Source organism: Sminthopsis crassicaudata, chromosome 4 (genome assembly GCF_048593235.1).
Source record: "Sminthopsis crassicaudata isolate SCR6 chromosome 4, ASM4859323v1, whole genome shotgun sequence".
Taxonomy (NCBI): Eukaryota; Metazoa; Chordata; class Mammalia; order Dasyuromorphia; family Dasyuridae; genus Sminthopsis; species Sminthopsis crassicaudata.
Genome location: NC_133620.1, coordinates 236174060 through 236193216, shown reverse-complemented (window position 1 = coordinate 236193216; position 19157 = coordinate 236174060). Strand labels below are relative to the sequence as shown.

General features: G+C 33.7%; 1 pseudogene; it reads right to left on the bottom strand.

The window, feature by feature from the left end:
* LOC141540717 (casein kinase II subunit beta pseudogene) overlaps positions 1–18939 on the bottom strand; it is a 107956-nt pseudogene extending 89017 nt beyond the window's left edge.
* Positions 18940–19157: the final 218 nt, after the last annotated feature.

Below are 19157 nucleotides of genomic sequence, written 5' to 3'. Positions count from 1 at the left end.
AATGTTTTCCTGGTTTATTGTTTCCCTTCTAATCTTATCTGCATTAGTTTTGTTTGTACAAAATTTTTTTTCAAATTGATATAATAAAAGATCTTAGTGATCAAAGATGATCTTTAGTTATGTTCTGAACATAAATGCAGTCCTCTTCCACAGGTCTTATAGGTAAACTATTCTATGTTTCTCCAATTTATTTATAATCTCATTCTTTATGCCTAGGTCATGAACCCATTTTGACCTGACCTTAGTGTGTGGTGTTAAATGTGGGTCAATGCCTAGTTTCTGCCATATTAATTTCCAATTTTCCCAGCAATTTTTGTCAAACATTGAGTTCTTATCCCAAAAGCTGGGGTCCTTGGGTTTGTCAAACACTAGATTATTAGTTATTGATTATTTTATCCTTTGGACTTAACCTATTCCACTGATCAACTGGTCTATTTCTTAGCCAATACCAAATGGTTTTTGTAACTGATGCTTTATAATATAATTTTAGATCTACTACAGCTAGGCCATGTTCATTTGATTTTTTTTCATTAATTCCTTTTTAATTCTTGACATTTTGTTTTTCTAAATGAACTTTGTTGTTATTTTTTCTAGGTCATTAAAATAATTTTTCAGGACTCTGATTGGTATAGCACTAAAAATAGATTCATTTAGTTAGTATTGTCATCTTTATTATATTTGCTCACCCTATTCAAGACATTTACTATTTTTGCAATTGGTTAGATCAGACTTAATTTGTTTGGAAGGAGTTTTGTAGTTTTGCTCATATAGTTTCTGATTTTCCCTTGGCAGATAGATTCCTAAATATTTTATAGTATCAGTAGTTACTTTAAATGGAATTTCTCTTTGTAACTCTAACTTTTGGATTTTGTTAGTGACATATAAGATAGCTGATTATTTATATGGGTTTATTTTGTATCTTACAACTTTGCTAAAGGTGTGGATTATTTCTAATTGCTTTATAGTAGAATCTTTGGGGTTCTCTAAGTATACAATCATATCATCTGCAAAGAGTGATAGTTTGGTTTCCCCATTACCTACTCTAATTCCTTTTATTTCTTTCTTGACTCTTATTGCCGAGGCTAGGGTTTCTAATACAATATTGAATAATAAGGGTGATAGTGGCAACCTTGTTTCACTCTTGATCTTACTAGGAAAGGCTCCAGTTTTTCCCCATTATCTATGATGATTACTGACGGTTTTAAATATATGCTCCTGACTATTTCAAGGAAAAGTCAATTTTTTCTATCTTCTCTAGTATTTTTAGTACGAATGGATATTGGATTTTATCAAATGCTTTTTCTGCATCTATTGAGATGATCATATTTTTTTTTTTGTTAATTTGGTTATTGATATAGTCAATTATGCTAATAGTGTTTTTGCCTAATATTGATCCAGCCTTGCATTCCTGGTATAAATACTACTTGGTCATACTGTATTATTCTAGGGGTGATTGTCTGTAATCTTTTTGCTAATATTTTATTTAAGATTTTATCATCAATATTCATTAGGGAGATTGGTCTATAATTTTCTTTCTCTGTTTTCAACCTATCAGGTTTAGGTATTAGTACAATGTCTGTGTCATAAAAGGAATTTGTTAGAACTCCTTCAATCTGTATTTTTTCAAATAGTTTATATAGCATTGCAGTTGATTGTTCTTTAAATGTTTGGTAGAATTCACGTGTAAATCCATCTAGTCCTGGGGATTTTTTCTTATGGACTTGGTTAATAGCTTGTTCTATTTCTTTTTTCTAAAATGGGACTGTTTAATCAATTTACTTCTTCCCTTGTTAATCTGGGGAAGCTATATTTTTGAAGGTATTCTTCCATTTCATTTAAGTTATTGAATTTATTGGCATAAAGTAACTCATTATTGCTCTAATTTCCTCTTCTTTAGTGGGGATTTTTCCCTTTTCATTTTTAAGACTAACAATTTGTTTTTCCTCTTTCCTTTTGTAAATCAGATTTACTAAGGATTTTCTATTTTGTTGTGTTTTTTCAAAGAGCCAACTCTAAGTTTTATTAATTAATTCAATAGTTGTTTACTTTCACTTTTATTGATATCTTTTATTTTTAGAATTTCAAGTTTAGAGCTTGACTGGGGGTCTTTAATTTGTTCTTTTTCTAGCATTTTTTAGTTGCAAGCCCAATTCATTAATCTTCTTCCTTTATTTTATGCAAGTAGGTCTCTAGAGATATGAAATTTCTCCTTATTACTGCTGTGGATGCATCCCACGTCTTGGTATGATGTCTTATTATTGTCATTTTCTCAAGTGAAGTTATTAATTATGTCTATGATTTGCTGTTTCACCCAATAGTTCTTTAGTATGAGATCATTTAATTTCCAATTATTTTTTGGTCTATTTTCCCTTGGCTTTTTATTGAATGTAATTTTCATTGCAACGTGGTCTTAAAAGGATGTTTTTACTATTTCTGTCTTATTGCATTTGAGTTTGAAGTTTTTATGTCCTATTTTTATTATGTCAATTATTGGATAGGTTCCATGAACTGCTGAGAAGAAAGTATATTCCTTTCTGTCTCCATTTAGTTTTCTCCAAAGATCTATCATATCTAATTTTTCTAGTAATCTACCTCTTTGAATTCTTTCTTATTTTTTTGTGGTTTGATTTATCTAATTCTGAAAAGGCAAGGTTGAGATCTCCCACTGTTATAGTTTTGCTGTCTATTTCTTCTTGCAACTCTCTTAGCTTTTCCTTTAGGAAGTTAGATGCTATACCACTTGGTGTGTATATGTTTAATATTGATACTGCTTCATTATCTATGCTACACTTTAGCAGGATATAATGACCTTCCTTATCTCTTTTAATTAGATCAATTTTTGTTTTTGTTTGATCTGAGATGAGGATGGCTATCCCTGCTTTTTTGGCTTCACCTGAAGCATAGTAGATTCTGCTCCAGCCTTTTACCTTTACTCTGTATGTATTACCCTCATTCAAGGGTGTTTCCTGTAAACAACATATTGTAGGATTCTGACCTTTAATCCAACTGCTATCTAATTCCACTTTATGGGGGAGTTTACCCACATCACATTTATGGTTAAAATTACTAATTCTGTATTTCCTACCATCTTGCTAACCCCAGATTAAGGTTTTGTCTTTCCTTTCTCCCTTACCTCCTTCCCTAGTATTAAACTTGTGAGCACCACTTGCCTCACTCATCCCTCAATATTTTGGTTCCCTCCCCCCCTTAGAGTGTCTCCCCTTTTCTTTTTTTATTAATGTTAAAATTATAATTTTTTGACAGTACATATGCATGAGTAATTTTTTTACAATATTATCCCTTGTATTCATTTTTTCCAAAATTTCCCCTCCCTCCCTCTACTCCCTCCCCTAGATGATAGGCAATCCCATACATATTAAATGTGTTACAGTATAACCTAGATGCAATATATGTGTGTAAACCCAATTTTCTTGTTGCACGTTAAGAATTGGATTCCGAAGGTATAAGTAACCTGGGTAGATAGTAGTGCTGAGAGTTTACATTCAATTCCCAGTATTCCTTCACTGGGTGTAGCTGTTTCTGTCCATCATTGATCAACTGGAAGTGAGTTGGATCTTCTTTATGTTGAAGATATCCACTTCCATCAGCATATATCTTCATACCATATTGTTGAAGTGTATAGTGATCTTCTGGTTCTGCTCATTTCACAAAGCATCAGTAGATGTAAGTCTCTCTAAGCCTCTCTGTATTCCTCCTGTTGGTAATTTCTTACAGAACAATAATATTCCATAACCTTCATATATCATAATTTACCCAACCATTCTCCAACTGATGGACATCCGTTCATTTTCTAGTTTCTAGCCACTACAAAAAGGGCTACCACAAACATTTTGGCACATACAGATCCCTTTCCCTTCTTTGGTATTTCCTTGGGATATAAGCCAAGTAGAAGCACTGCTGGATCAAAGGGTATGCACAGTTTGATAACTTTTGGGGCATAATTCCAGATTGCTCTCCAGAATGGTTGGATTCTTTCACAACTCCACCAACAATGCATCAGTGTCCCAGTTTTCTCACATCCCCTCCAACATTCATCATTATTTGTTCCTGTCATCTTAGCCAATCTGACAGGAGTGTAGTGGTATCTCAGAGTTGTCTTAATTTGCATTTATCTGATCAGTAGTGATTTGGAACACTCTTTTATATGAGTGGATATAGTTTCAATTTCATCATCTGAGAATTGTCTGTTCATATCCTTTGACCATTTATCAATTGTAGAATGGTTTGATTTCTTATAAATTAGGGTCAGTTCTTGATAGCTTTTGGAAATGAGGCCTTTATCAGAATCTTTAACTGTAAAAATATTTTCCCAATTTGTTACTTCCCTTCTAATCTTATTTGCATTAGTTTTGTTTGTACAAAAGCTTTTTACTTTGATGTAATCAAAATCTTCTATTTTGTTATCAGTAATGATCTCTAGTTTTCCTCTAGTCATAGATTCCTTCCTCCTCCACAAGTCTGAGAGGTAGACTATCCTCTAATCCTCTAATCAATTTATGATCTCATCTTTATGCCTAAATCATGGACCCATTTTGATCTTATCTTGGTATATGGTGTTAAGTATGGGTCCATATCTAATTTCTGCCATACTAATTTCCAGTTTGCCCAACAGTTGTTTTTTTTTTTTTTTCAAATAATGAATACTTAACCCAAATGTTGGTATCTTTGGGATTGTCAAACACTAGATTGCTATAGTTGTACCCTATTTTGTCCTGTGTACCTAATCTGTTCCACTGATCGACTGGTCTATTTCTTAGCCAATACCAAATGGCTTTGGTGACTGCTGCTTTATAATCTAGCTTTAGATCGGGTACAGCTAGACCACCTTCATCTGACTTTTTTTTTTTTCATTTATTACCTTGAAATTCTCAACCTTTTATTCCTCCATATAAATTTTGTTGTTATTTTTTCTAGGTCATTAAAATAGATTCTTGGGAGTCTAATTGGAATAGCACTAAATAAATAGATTAGTTTGGGGAGTATTGTCATCTTCATTATATTCACTTGTTCTATCCATGAGCACTGAATGTCTTTCCAATTATTTAAATCTGACTTCATTTTTGTGCCAAGTGTTTTGTAATTTTGTTCATATAATTCCTGACTTTTCTTTGGTAGATGGATTCCCAAATATGTTATACTCTCGACATTTATTTGGAATGGAATTTCTCTTTGTATCTCTTGCTGTTGCATTTTGTTGGTGATATATAAAAATCCTGAGGATTTATGTGGATTTATTTTGTATCCTGCCACTTTGCTAAAGTTGTGAATTATTTCTAATAACTTTTTATTAGAGTCTCTGTGGTTCTCTAAGTATACCATTATATCATCTGCAAAGAGTGACAGTTTGATTTCCTCATTTCCTACTCTAATTCCTTGAATCTGTTTCTCCGCTCTTATTGCCAAGGCTAGTGTTTCTAGTACTATATTGAATAGTAATGGTGATAGTGGGCAACCTTGTTTCACTCCTGATCTTACTGGGAAAGGTTGCAGTTTATTTCTATTGCATATTATGCTTACTGACGGTCTTAAATATATGCTCCTGATTATTCTAAGGAATAGTCTATTTATTCCTATACTCTTTTAGTAGGAATGGATGTTTTTATCAAAAGCTTTTTCTGCATCTATTGAGATGATCATATGGTTTTTATTATTTGATTATTAATACAGTCAATAATACTAATAGTTTTCCTAATATTTAACTAGCCCTGTGCTCCTGTTATAAATCCTAGTTGATCATAGTGTATTATCCTGGAGATGATTTTCTGAAGTCTTTTTGCTAATATCTTATTTAAGATTTTCGCATCAATATTCATTAAGGAGATTGGTCTATAGTTTTCTATTTCAGTTTTCAATCTACCTGATTTAGGTATCAGTACCATGTCTGTGTCATAAAACGAGTTTGGTAGGACTCCTTCATTTCCTATTTTTCAAATAGTTTATATAACATTAGGGCTAATTTTTCTTTAAATGTTTGGTAGAATTCACATGTAAATCCATCTGGTCCTGGGGATTTTTTCTGGGGAGTTGATTAATAGCTTGTTCTATTTCTTTTTCTGAAATGGGACTATTTAAGCAGTTTACCTCCTCCTCTGTTAATCTAGGAAGCCTATATTTTTGGAGGTAGTAATCCATTTCACTTAAGTTATCAAATTTATTGGCATAAAGTTGGGCACAGTAACTCCTTATTATTTCTCTAATTTCCTCTTCATTGGTGGAAAGATCCCCCTTTTCATTTGTAAGACTAACAATTTGATTTTCCTCTTTCCTTTTTCTGATCAGATTTACCAAAGGTTTATCTATTTTATTGGCTTTTTCATAAAACCAACTCTTGGTTTTATTTATTAATTCAATACCTTTTTTTTACTTTCAATATTATTGATTTCTCCTTTTAATTTTAGAATTTCCAGTTTAGTTTTTGGTTGGGGTGTTTTAATTTGGTCTTTTTCTCGCTTTTTAAGTTGCAGGCCCATTTCATTAGTTTGCTCTTCCTCTATTTTATTCAAATAAGCCTCTAAAGATATAAAATTTCTCCTTATTACTACTTTATCTGCATCCCACAGATTTTGGTATGATGTCTCATCTTTATCATTATCTTGGGTGAAATTATTTATTGTTTGTATAATTTGCTGTTTCACCCAGTCATTCTTTAAGATGAGATAATTTAGTTTCCAATTACTTTTTCGTCTATTTTCCCCTAACTACTTATTGAATGTAGTTTTTATTGCATTGTGATCTGAGAAAAAGGCATTTACTATTTCTGCCTTCCCGCATTTAATTTTGAAATCTTTATGTCCCAATATATGGTCAATTATTGGATAGGTTCCACGAACTGCTGAAAAGAAAGTATACTCCTTTCTATCACCATTCAATTTTCTCCAAAGGTCTATCATACCTAGTTTTTCTAATGTTTTATTTACCTCTTTAATTTCTTTCTTATTTGTTTTGTGGTTTGATTTATATAATTCTGAGAGTGCAAAGTTGAGATCTCCTACTATTATAGTTTTGCTGTCTATTTCTTCTTGCAAGTCTCTTAACTTTTCCTTTAGGAAATTAAATGCTATACACTTGGTGCATATATGTTTAGTATTGATATGGCTTCATTCTCTATGCTACCTTTTAGCAGGATATAGTTTCCTTCCTTATCTGTTTTAATTAGATTTATTTCTGCTTTTGTTTGATCTGAGATAAGGATGGCAACCCTTGCTTTTTTGGCTTTACATGAAGCATAATAGATTCTGCTCCAGCCTTTTACCTTTCCCCTGTATGTATCTTAACACTTCATATGTATTTCCTGTAAATAATATATTGTAAGGTTCTTTCTTTTGATCCAGTCTGCTATCTTCCTCCGTTTAATGGGAGAGTTCATCCCAGTCACATTTACACTTAAAATGACTAATTCTGTATTTCCTGCCATCATATTATCCCCTGATTATGCTTTTTTCCCCTTGTCCCCCCTGAACCCCTTCCCCAATATTGAATTTATGGACCCCACAGCCGGTTCTTTTTAGTATCCCTCCCCCCTCCTTTTAAGTCCCTTCTCCTTTCTTGTACCCTTCCCTTATTCCTCTTTTCCTGTTCCCTTTTTCTTCTCCCCCCTTTTAATGAGGTAAGAGAGAATTCTCTGAAAAACAAATATGTCAATTATTTACTCTTTGAGCCTACTCTGATGAGAGTAAGATTCACACGATGTTTCTCCCCCTCTCTAAATTCCCTCAGATGTGATAGATATTCTTAGAAACTAATTGAATTCCTCTGTTTCATTAAATGACCATCTTCTTCCATGGAAGAAAATGCTAAACTTAGCTGGGTAGTTTATTCTTGGTTGCAATCCTTGATCTTTTGCCTTTCAGAATATCAGGTTCCAGGCCCTTCGATCTTTTAATGTGGAGGCAGCCAGATCTTGAATGACCCTTATTGTGGCCCCTTGATATTTGAATTGCTTTTTTCTAGCTGCTTGCAATATTTTTTCCTTTGTTTGGTAGTTCTGCAGCTTAGCCGCAATGTTCTGTGGAGTTCTTTTTTTAGGTTCTTTTTCAGAAGGTGTTTGATGAATTCTTTCAACACCTATTTTCCCTTCTGTTTCTATTATCTCTGGACAGTTTTCTTTGATGATTTCCTGTAAAATAGAATCTAGGCTCTTTTTTTGATCATAGTTTTTGGGAAGTCCAATGATCCTCAGGTTATCTTTCATAGATCTATTTTCCAGATCTATAGATTTTTCTGGTCATAGATTTTCCCAGTAAGTATTTGACGTTATTCTCCAGCTTTTCTTTTCTTTTTTTTTTTTTTCTTTCTTTCTTTTTTTTTTTTTTTGTTGTTTTATTTGACTGATTCTTGGGTTCTCTATGAAGCATTCATTTCTATTTGTTCCATCCTCATTTTTAATGAGTTATTTTCTTCATTCACATCTTTTAGTTCTTTTTGTATATCTCCAATTGAGTTTTTTAATGAATTATTTTGCTCTGTTGAATTTTTTTTCCATTTCACTATTTTTTGAGCGTGTGAATTATTTTCTTTTTCCAAATCACAAATCCTACTTTCTTGGGAATTTTTTATCTTTTCCAATTCAGAAATCCTACTTTCCTGTGATTTTTTAACTTTTCTAATTCAAAAATTTTGTTTCCCTGCACCTACTGTGAATTCTTTATTTTTTACAACTCAAATTTCTGGACATTGTTATTCTCTATCATAGCTTCTCTTTCCTTTCCCCATTTTCCTTCAAACTCTCTTAACTTTTTAGTAGTCTCTTCTGCGATGAGGGGCAGGTATCAATCCTCTTTAGGGTGTTACCTGGAGACTGTCTGCTGTTAGCCTCTTCAGGGTTGGATACCCTCTCTTTCTTTGTATAAAAGGTGTCAATCATTCTCTTCAACTTCTTACTCGTTGTTAACACTCTATGGGGGGGGGGGTGCCTTTGGATAACAAATTTATTTATCAGCTTCCTCCCAGACTGGATGACAGCAATCCTGTACCTGGGCTAAGAGAAAGCTCTGGGAGAGAGTTCCCCTCCCCCCCTTCCTGGAAATGCCTCAGAGATGGTTAGCACCGCTGTGCTGCAATGAGTGCCCAGTGAGGAGCCCCACTGTGTAGCCTAGCAAATGCCCTGAGTTTTAAGGCTGAACAGTGAAAATGTCACAGACACCAGTCAAAGCCTCCCATGGGGCCGTGGATATTAACAGCTGACACTAAAAGTCCCTGCTTTCAAACCAGAAGCAAATGCCTGGAAACCACATTCCCTGCTGTGAAGGTTCTGTTTCTCTGGGAGTTCTGCTACTGTTGGAGTTCTGCTGCTGCTAGAATTCCACTGCCTCAGGTTGAGCTTCACAATATGTGGATTAGAGGCTGCCCTGGGTTGTGTCCCCCACTGTTCAGGCTCTCAACTACCCCAAGGAGAAGCCCCGGGCAGGAGAAGGCAGCTGCACAGCCATGCTGAGATTGGTGCTAGGCCACTTCCAGATTGGGGTGGATGTAGGATCTGGCTTTATATTTTAAAGTGGCTTGATTTCTCTTCTGATATGCTCTTTTATAAGCAGAGTAGAGCTATCAGCCTGTGCCAGATTCCTCTATCTCAGTGGCTTCTCTGATCCCAGAGTTCTCCCCAGCCCATTTGACACAGTGTGCTACCACCTAACCCTGTCCATGCTGATCTTTTTTTCTTCCCTTGGAAACCTACCTTTCCTGTTGAAATTCCAGATTCTCTTCAGCTGGTAAATTGTGCTTCTAATTCTTGTGGTTTTTATCAGTCCAGCGTTATTTTTGAGGCTGATTTAACTAGTTGGTATTGAGGGAAGATGGAAGCTTACAAATTCACGTGTATCTTCTCTGCCATCTTGGCTCCACCCGCCTCGACAAATAGAATTTTATAAAAATTAGGCACTTTGAAGAAAATGGAATGGAGGCAGAAAGGACTATCCTTTTTTTTTTTTTTTTTTTTTTCCAGTGGTACATGGAACCTACACAAAAATTGACTGTGGATTAGGGCATAAAAACCTCAAAATCAAATGCAGAAAGGCAGAAATAGTAAATGCACTTTTTCAGATAATGATGTAATAAAAATTATATGTAATAAAATGCCAGGGGGAAATAGACCAAAATTAATTTTAAACTAAATAATCTAACCCTACAGGATGAGTTGGTGAAACAAAAAAATCATAGACACAATCAATAATTTCATCCAAGAAAATGACAATAAAGAGACAACATACCAAAATTTATGAGATGTAGCCATAGTAGTTGTCAGGGGAAATTTTACATTTCTATTTTCTTACTTGCATAAAATAGAGGAAAGAATATCAATGAATTGTGTTTGCAATTTAAAAAGCTAGGAAAAAGAAACAAATTAAAAACCCATAGTTAAATGCCAATTTTGAAATTCTGAAAATAAGAGGGGATATTAATAAAATTTAAAGTGAAAAAACTATTGAATTAATGAACAAAACTAAGAATTGACTTTATGAAAATACCATCAAGATAGATAAAACTTTAGTTTATTTAATTAGGAAAAAAAGAAAATTGAATTATTAGTATCAAAAATGAAAAGGGTAAACTTTCCACCAATGAAGAGGAAATTAGAGCAATATTTATGACTCATTTTGCCAATATGCCAATAAATCTAATAATCTAAATTAAATGGATGAATACTTAGAAAAATATAGATTGTCCAGATTAGCAGAAGAAGAAATAAATTATTTAAATAGTCTCATTAAAAAAAAAAAAAGAAAGAAATTAAACAGGATATTATTCAACTTCTTAGAAAAAATCTCCGGCGCAGATTGATTCTCATGTGAGTTCTATCAAACATTTAAAATACAATTAATTTGATTACTTGCAAATGATTAGAAAAAATAGAGGAAAAGGAGTCCTACCAAAGTCCTCTTATGACACAGATATGGTGCTGATACCTAAACCAGAAACAAAAAGAAAATTATGGACCAATTTTCCTAATGAATATTGATGAAAAAATATTAAATAAAATATTAGCAAAGAGATTGAAACAAATTATCTCCAAGATAATACACTCAGACCAATTAAGATTTATGCCAGGAATGCAAGGTTGGTTCAATATTAGGAAAACTATTAGTTTAATTGACAATAGCAATAACCAAACTAACCAAAATCATATGATTAGCTCAATAGATGAAGAAAAAGCATATAACAAAATTCAAAACCCGTTCCTATTAAAAACACTAGGGAGTATAGGAATAAATGAAGTTTTCCTTAAAATTATTTATGGCATCTGTTTAAAACATTAGCAAACATCATATGTAATGGGAATAAACTAGGACCATTCCCATTAAAATCAAGGGTGAAACAAGGTTGCTCACTATCAGAATTACTATTTAATGTTGCATTAGTAATGTTAGCTTGGGCACTAAGAGAAGAAAACAAAATTAAAGGAATTAGAATAGGTAATGAGGAAAACAAATTATCACTTTTTGAGATTATGTGATGGTATATTTAGAGAATCCTTGAGAAGAAACTAAAAAAAACTACTAAAAGCAAACTACTAGAAATTATTTATAGCAAAGAGTGCAGGATATGGAATTAACTCTCATAAGTAATTGACCTTTCTATATATTGCCAATAATATCCAGCAACAAGAGAGCAAAAAGATAATTTTCATTTAAAATATCTGTAGATAATATAAAATATTGGGAGTCTATTTACCAAGACAAACTCAGGAACTATAGGAACACAATTACAAAACAGTGTTTACACAAATAAAGTCAGATATAATCAATTGGAAAAATATCAAGTGCTTATGGACAAAACATGCTAATATAATAATAATGACAAAACTACCAAATGTTATCCACTTATTCAGTTCTATATCAACCAAATTCCCAAGAAATTAATTTACAGAGCTAGAAAAATAATAACAATATTCATCTGAAAGAACCAAAGTTCAAGAATTTCAAGGGAATTATTGAAAAAATGCAAATGAGGGTAGCCTAGTTGTACCCAACCTAAAATTATACTATAAAGCAGTGGTCATCAAGACCATTTGGTACTGGCTAAGGATCAGTGTGATAAGTTAATGAAATAAGCTAGGTTCCTAAGACACAATAATCAATGACTATAGTAAACTAGTATTTCATAAACCCAAAGACCCCAGCTTCTGGGAAAAGAACTTTTGACAAAAATTGTGGGGTAAATTGGAAATTAGTATGGCAGAAACTAGTCATTGACCCACATCAAACATCCTCTACCAAGATAAGGTAAGAACTCAGGTTGTCTGCGCAATTCTCTAGCCCAGAATTCACACCTTTAATTAAGGCCTTTAGAGGGAGTTTACACCTTTGAACTTCTGAGGAGGAGTTTACATATTTAAAGGAGTTAACACTTTTTAAAGGAATTCTGAAAAGGAGTTTACACAACCTTTAAAAGGAACAAGTTCATTGGTTGAAGTAATTTTCCTACAAGCCCCTAAGTTCTCACATGCCCATTCTCTAGGAGGATAAAAGAAGACAACATTGGGCCTGGACAAGCGGTCTGGATTGGGGAAGGACAAGAGCTGGAAGAGATTCAGAGCTCCCAAGAAACCTGCTCACAGAGAAAACATTATACAGGAATTTGTGGCCAAAAAAGGACCAGAGTACATTATGGAAGGCAAAATGGATAATTTTGATTATATTAAGTTTAAACATGCAGACAAGATTAGAAGGGAAACAATAAACTGGGAGAAAAATTTCACATTCAAGAGTTGTGATAAAGGCCTCATTTCTATAATATATAGACAACTGACTCAAATTTATAAGAATTCGAACCATTTTCCAATTAATAAATGGTCAAAGGATATGAACAATTTTCAGATGAAGAAATTAAAATCATTTCTAGTCATTCTAAAAATGCTCTGAATCACTATTTATCAGAGAAATACAAATTAAGACAATTCTGAGTTACCATTACATACCTCTAAGATTAGCAAAGATGACAGGAATAGATAACAATGAATGTTGGAGGAAATGTGGGAAAACAGGGACACTAATACATTCTTAGTGGAATTGTGAACTGATCCAACCATTCTGGAGAGCAATATGGAACTATGTCCAAAGGTCTATCAAATTTTTCATGCCTTTTGATCCAGCAGTGATCCAAGGAGATCATAAAGGAAGAAAAGGAACCAAATGTGCAAAAATGCTTGTGGCAGTCCTTTTTGTGGTGGCAAGAAAATGGAGGATGAATGGATACTTATCAGTTGGAGAATGGCTGGATAAATTATGGTTTATGAATATTATGGAATAATATTATGGAATAAGCAATGATCAGCTGGATGATTTCAGAGAGATCCAAGTAGACTTACATGATCTTTTGCTAAGTGAAGTGAGTAGAAACAAGAGATCATTGAACACAGAAAAATCAATGATCAATTCTGATGGATGTAAGTCTTTTGAACAGTAAGATGTTTCAGCCTAATTCCAATGGTCTTGTGATGAAGAGAGCCATCTGCACCCAGAGAAAGATTTGTGGAGATTGAGTGTAGATCACAACATGGTATTTTCACTCTTTTTGTTGTTGTTTGCTTGAATTTGGTTTTCTTTCTTATGTATTTTTTTTCCCTTTTTGAGCTGATTTTTATTGTGCAGCATAATTGTGGAAATATGTATAGAAGAATTGCATATCATTAACATATATTGGATTACTTGCCATCTAGAGGAAGGGGTGAGAAAGGGAAGGGGAAAAATGGAAAACAAAGTTTTGCAAGGGTGAATGTTGAAAATTATCTATACATATGTTTTGAAAATAAAAGGCTTTAATAATTAAAAAATAAGAAAATTTTCAGAGAGGGAGAATCTCTATTCTTCTGAAATCATCCAGGATCAAATACAATTATAATGAAAATTTTTGAAATTTTCCTGCCATCTTATATTTCTGGAACTTCCACATACTCTTCTTGTTTCTCATATGGCAACCCTTTAAATTATGATTAGTACTACTGATACTTATTGAAATTTCTCTTCTTCAGTCTAAACAATGCCAAATTCTTTGCTGTCTCCCATCCTGTCTGTCTCTGTCTCTGTTTCTCTGCCTCTGCCTCTCTGGTTTAGTGTCTCTCTCCCAGTATGTATCTCTGTGTTTCTCTCTCCTTCCCACTCTGTATCTCAAGATCAAGATAAAATTCACTTAAGCTGGTTGCACTGTAATATTTATATTTAACTCCTGGTCTACTGAAGACTTTGAAATGCAGAATTGCTGATTCGTTTTTAAATTGTTAAGGGACTTCAGAGTTCATTTAATCCAGGGCTTCTTAAACTTTTATACTCATGTCCCTTTTATACCCAATAAATTTTTACATGCCCCTGAGCAAGTAGTAACCTAAAATGAGTATACAAATCAAACATTAATTGAAAATAAATCATAATTTTCTAACTCCCTCATTCAGTTATGAAACCACATTTTGGGTCATGAAATAAAATTTAAAATGTTGGATTAATCTAAACCATACCTGAAAAGCATTGGCACCAAAATAATATCACCAAAATTTCTCTCAATATCCCTTCTCAATCTCTTCCCATGAGTCATCTAATATAACAAATAATATTTTCAAGAGTGAATAAAAAGCTTTGATTAACAAAGAGAAAGAACTAGATTGCCACTTTTTATCTTCATCAAAAACAGACATCTGTATTAGTGATGTTAGCTCTGATAAAGTAAAATTGAATATATTTCCCTATAAGTAGTGCCTTGTTTTAGTGAATTAAGAGAATTTAGTGATTAGGAGAATTATAATATCTTTACTAGCAAAAATGTGTATGTTGATGCTGCTATTCAGTGCTTGAAAGGCAGCATATTTGCCTTTCAATTAAATTAAATAAATGAAATTAAATCAATGAAATCAATGAAATTAAATCTCTATATTTTCTCTGTGTTTCCCCAAAAGCCCAAAGGAAAAATAAGAGCATTCCTTCTAGAGTTCAAAAGAATCTTTTTGAACAATCAAGATGAAAATGGGTATCAGTAAAATGTCAAGGAAGTTAACCATACTTTATCAATGCAGCCTATGAAAGCAAAGTATCAGCCATCTCAGATAATAATGGGAATCAATAAATACCAGTGTGCACAATGCAAGCCTGCTGCAAATGGTGAATTTTGATTGAACTGAGAAAAGTGAAACTTTTAACTAAGGTAGAAATCTAGGCAGATCAAATAAATATCCCAGGGACTTTGAGGTTAACCATACCCACCAAGGCACTATGTTCTTCATCTTCAGTCGTTGCTGTTTACACATAGATGTATAAAATTATTTTTATCAAAGTACTTTCAGTTGATAATGTTTTCTAAATGTACTTTCACTTTCTTAATTACTTCAATTTCCATATAAAAAATTCAACCATTTAGTTGAAAAATATTTACTAAATACTTATTATGTACCTGCTAAATATTGGAATATAAAGATTTTTAAAATGATACTTTCTATTCAGAGGGAGTTTTCATTCCATCAGGGAAGATATGTTTGTCCATAATTCATTTTTTATTACACATGTTTTGCATGTATTTTTATTTATGCAGAATTTGATATATATGTGTATATAGAAATTTACTATATGTGTGTATAATACTATATAACAAATTTAACATAAATATAAAGTAATGAAACACAGAGCAGTTAAGAAGTGAGGGGACTGGCAGTTGGAGTGATCACAAAGATTTTCTGCAGAAAGTGATACTTGGCTGGGAAAAAAAGTATCCAGAATCTGGTCAACAATTTTTAAAAGTTCAGAAATTTTATATTATATTTCACTACAAAAAAGTCATACCTCTTCATTGCCACAAATGTCAAAGGGAGCTAGTCCCCCAAATCCCTCCAAGCTCTGGTATTCTCTTCTGCATAATCCAATGATTTGGGTGGGGCAGACTCTAGAAAATTCATACTAATCAAAATCACAAGAGACTTTAATTAATCTATGGACAGGAATGCTGATTTTCTTTTTTCTAGTGGATCAGAATATTCCTTACTGATACCTATGCTATTTCTTTCTCAGTATTATTATACTGGACAATCAGAGGAGTCAGTTGCATAGAAGTAGTGAGGGTAACAATATTTTGATCATTTCTTTAAGGTTTACAAAGTTACTCCCTCACAAATCTATTATAAGGGTAGTGCATTATTAGGTGATACAACTAGGAAGTATCAAAACCAGCATGTGAGTACAGTTCTGATTTCTCCTTCCTTCCTTCCTTCCTTCCTTCCTTCCTTCCTTCCTTCCTTCCTTCCTTCCTTCCTTCCTTCCTTCCTTCTTTCCTTCCTTCCTTCCTTCCTTCCTTCCTTCCTTCTTTCCTTCTTTTTTCTTTCTTTTTTCCTTCTTTCCTTTCTTTTTTCCTTCCTTCTTTCTTCCTTCCCTCCTTCCCTTCCTTCCCTTCCTTCCTTTCCTTCCCTTCCTCTCTCCCTGTCTCCTTCCTTCCTTCCTCTCTTCCTTCCTTCCTTCCTTCCTTCCTTCCTTCTTTCCTTCCTTCCTTCCTTCCTTCCTTCCTTCCTTCCTTCCTTCCTTCCTTCCTTCCTTCCTTCCTTCCTTCCTTCCTTCCTTTCTTTCTTTCTTTCTTTCTTTCTTTCTTTCTTTCTTTCTTTCTTTCTTTCTTTCTTTCTTTCTTTCTTTCTTTCTTTCTTTCTTTCTTTCTTTCTTTCTTTCTTTCTTTCTTCCTTTTTCTTTCTTTCTTTCTTATCTCTTTTGATATTCATGCCTAATAATGGTGCTGTTACATCAAAGGATATGCATGAATTTATAATCTTTTGGGTACAAATCATATCTTTTTGATTATTTATCAATTGGGCCATGACTCTTATTTTTTATAAATTTGACTCAGTTTCCTCTATTTGAAAAATGAGGCCCTATTAGAGAAATTTGCTTCAAAATAATTTTTTACAATTACTATTAATAACTGTATTCCCCCCATTTATTATCTCTCCTTTCACCATATCCCTCCTCAAAAATATTTTGGTACTGTACACTTCATTCTCAATATGCCCTATTTTTATCACCCCTCCCTTATCCTATTCCCTTCCCTTTTTTCCTTCAAAGTAAGATAGATGTCTACACTCCTATTGAGTATGTATGCTCTTTCCCATTTGAACCAAATATGTTGAGAATAAAGTTCATTCACTCATCCTCTCTTCCTCCTCTTTGCTTCCACTATAAAAGCTTTTTCTTACCTCTTTTTATGGAAGATAATTTGCACCACTCCAGTTCTATTTTATAATTTAAAAAATGTCACCCCTTCATATTCAACTCACACCCATACCCTTGGTCTATATATACTACCTCTAACTATCATAATAAGAAGAAAGTTCCAATGAGTTACAAGCATCATTCTCCCATATAAGAATGTAAACTGATAAAATTTACGAATTCCCTTATGATATCACTTTTCTGATTTCCTCCTTCTGCTTTTCAAGAGTCCTATATTTGAAAATAAAATTTTCCATTCCGCTCTGGTATTTTCATCATGAATGCTTGAGAACCCTCTATTTCATTAAATGACCACCTTTTCCTCTGAATGATTATATTCATTTTTGCTAGGCAGGTGATTCTTGGTTGTAATACTAGCTATACTTGAATTGTTTCATTATGAACGCTTTCTATATTTTCTCCTTGACCTGGGAGTTCTGCAATGTGTCTATAATATTATTGGGAGGTTGTTTCTTTTCTTTTTTTTTTGAGATTTCTTTCTGTGGTTCTAGAATATCAGGACAAATTTTCTTGATGATTTTTTGAAAGATGATGTCCAGACTCTTCTATTTTGATCATGACCTTCAGTTGGACCAATAATTTTTAAATTCGCTCTGCTGGATCTATTTTAAAGGCTAGTTGTTTTTACAATGAGATATTTCACAATTTTTGCTATTTTTTTTTCATTTTTTGGCTTTACTTTATTGTATCTTGATTTCTCATAAACGCATCCACTTTCATTTGCTCTCTAATTTTTAAGTAATTATTTTCCTCAGTGAGCTTTTGTACCTCCTTTCCCAATTAGCTAGTTTTGCTTTTTAAGGCAATCTTCTCTTTATTAGGTATTTCTACTTCCTTTTGCATCAATCTGAATTCTTTTCCCAATTTTTCTTCTGTCTTTCTTACTTGACTTTCAAAAACCTTTTTGGATTCTCCCATGGCCTTCTTATTTTTCTAGGAGTGTTTGGATGTATAAGCTTTGACTTTGTTATCTTCTGAGTATATGTTTTGATCTTTTCTGTCACCACAATAACTTTCAATGGCCAAAAACTTTTTTCCATTGTCTGCTCTTTTTCCTAGCCTATTACTCAGCTTTTAACTCTTTGCTTAAATAAAGTTCTGTTTCCAAGGTTTAAGGCTCACTGTCCCAAGCTTCAGGAGTTTGGTGCAGCTTTTTTCAGAGGTCCTTCTGGCAACCTAACCACACAAATCCTTTGTTCTGGAGTTGTTAGGAGTGTCCTGTCCCCCTGTGGCTGTAAAATCTAATGTTAAAGCAATAGAGTCCTACTTTGCTAATGCTGGCTCTGGGGATGGGGCTACACTGGTACAGCCTGCACTGGGACTGAACACTGGACTGCCAACCCATTGCCACAGACATTCTCTGCTGACCTTCTAAATGCTCTCTGGTGTCCCCAGGCTAGGTCTAGAAGCCTCCAGTACTGCTGCTGATTCAGAGGTCCAACCTCTGGGCATCTGGGGCTGAGGTTGGGTCTGGGTTTGGGTAGGAGACAAGGGCTCAGGCTGGGGAGAGGCAAGGGTTTGAGCTGGGATTATATACTGAGCTCCCATCCTGGTTCTATAGATCTTTTTTGCTTACCTTCTAAGTTCTCCATGCTGAGAGATCTGGAATCTACCATTACTGCTGTTGACTCAAGAGGTACTGCTTAGCTGACATTAGGGCCAGGCCTGGACTGGGATGGAGCTGGAATTCTGCTGGCAAGGCCTGTACCAGGACTTCAGGCTGGACTCTCATCCTGGTGTCACAAATCTTTTATGCTGACCTTCTAAGTTGTCTTCAGTTGGAAAATGTTCTCCTCTATCTTTTGGGGTATTGTGATGCTCTCAAATTTGTTTGGAGTCATTATTTAAAGGAACTTGGAATGGTTTGGGGGAGAAATTAAGCAAGTTTCTGACTTTATTCCTCTATTTTGGCTGGCCTCTCATTCTGAGCTCTTTCTAACAGCATAGTTG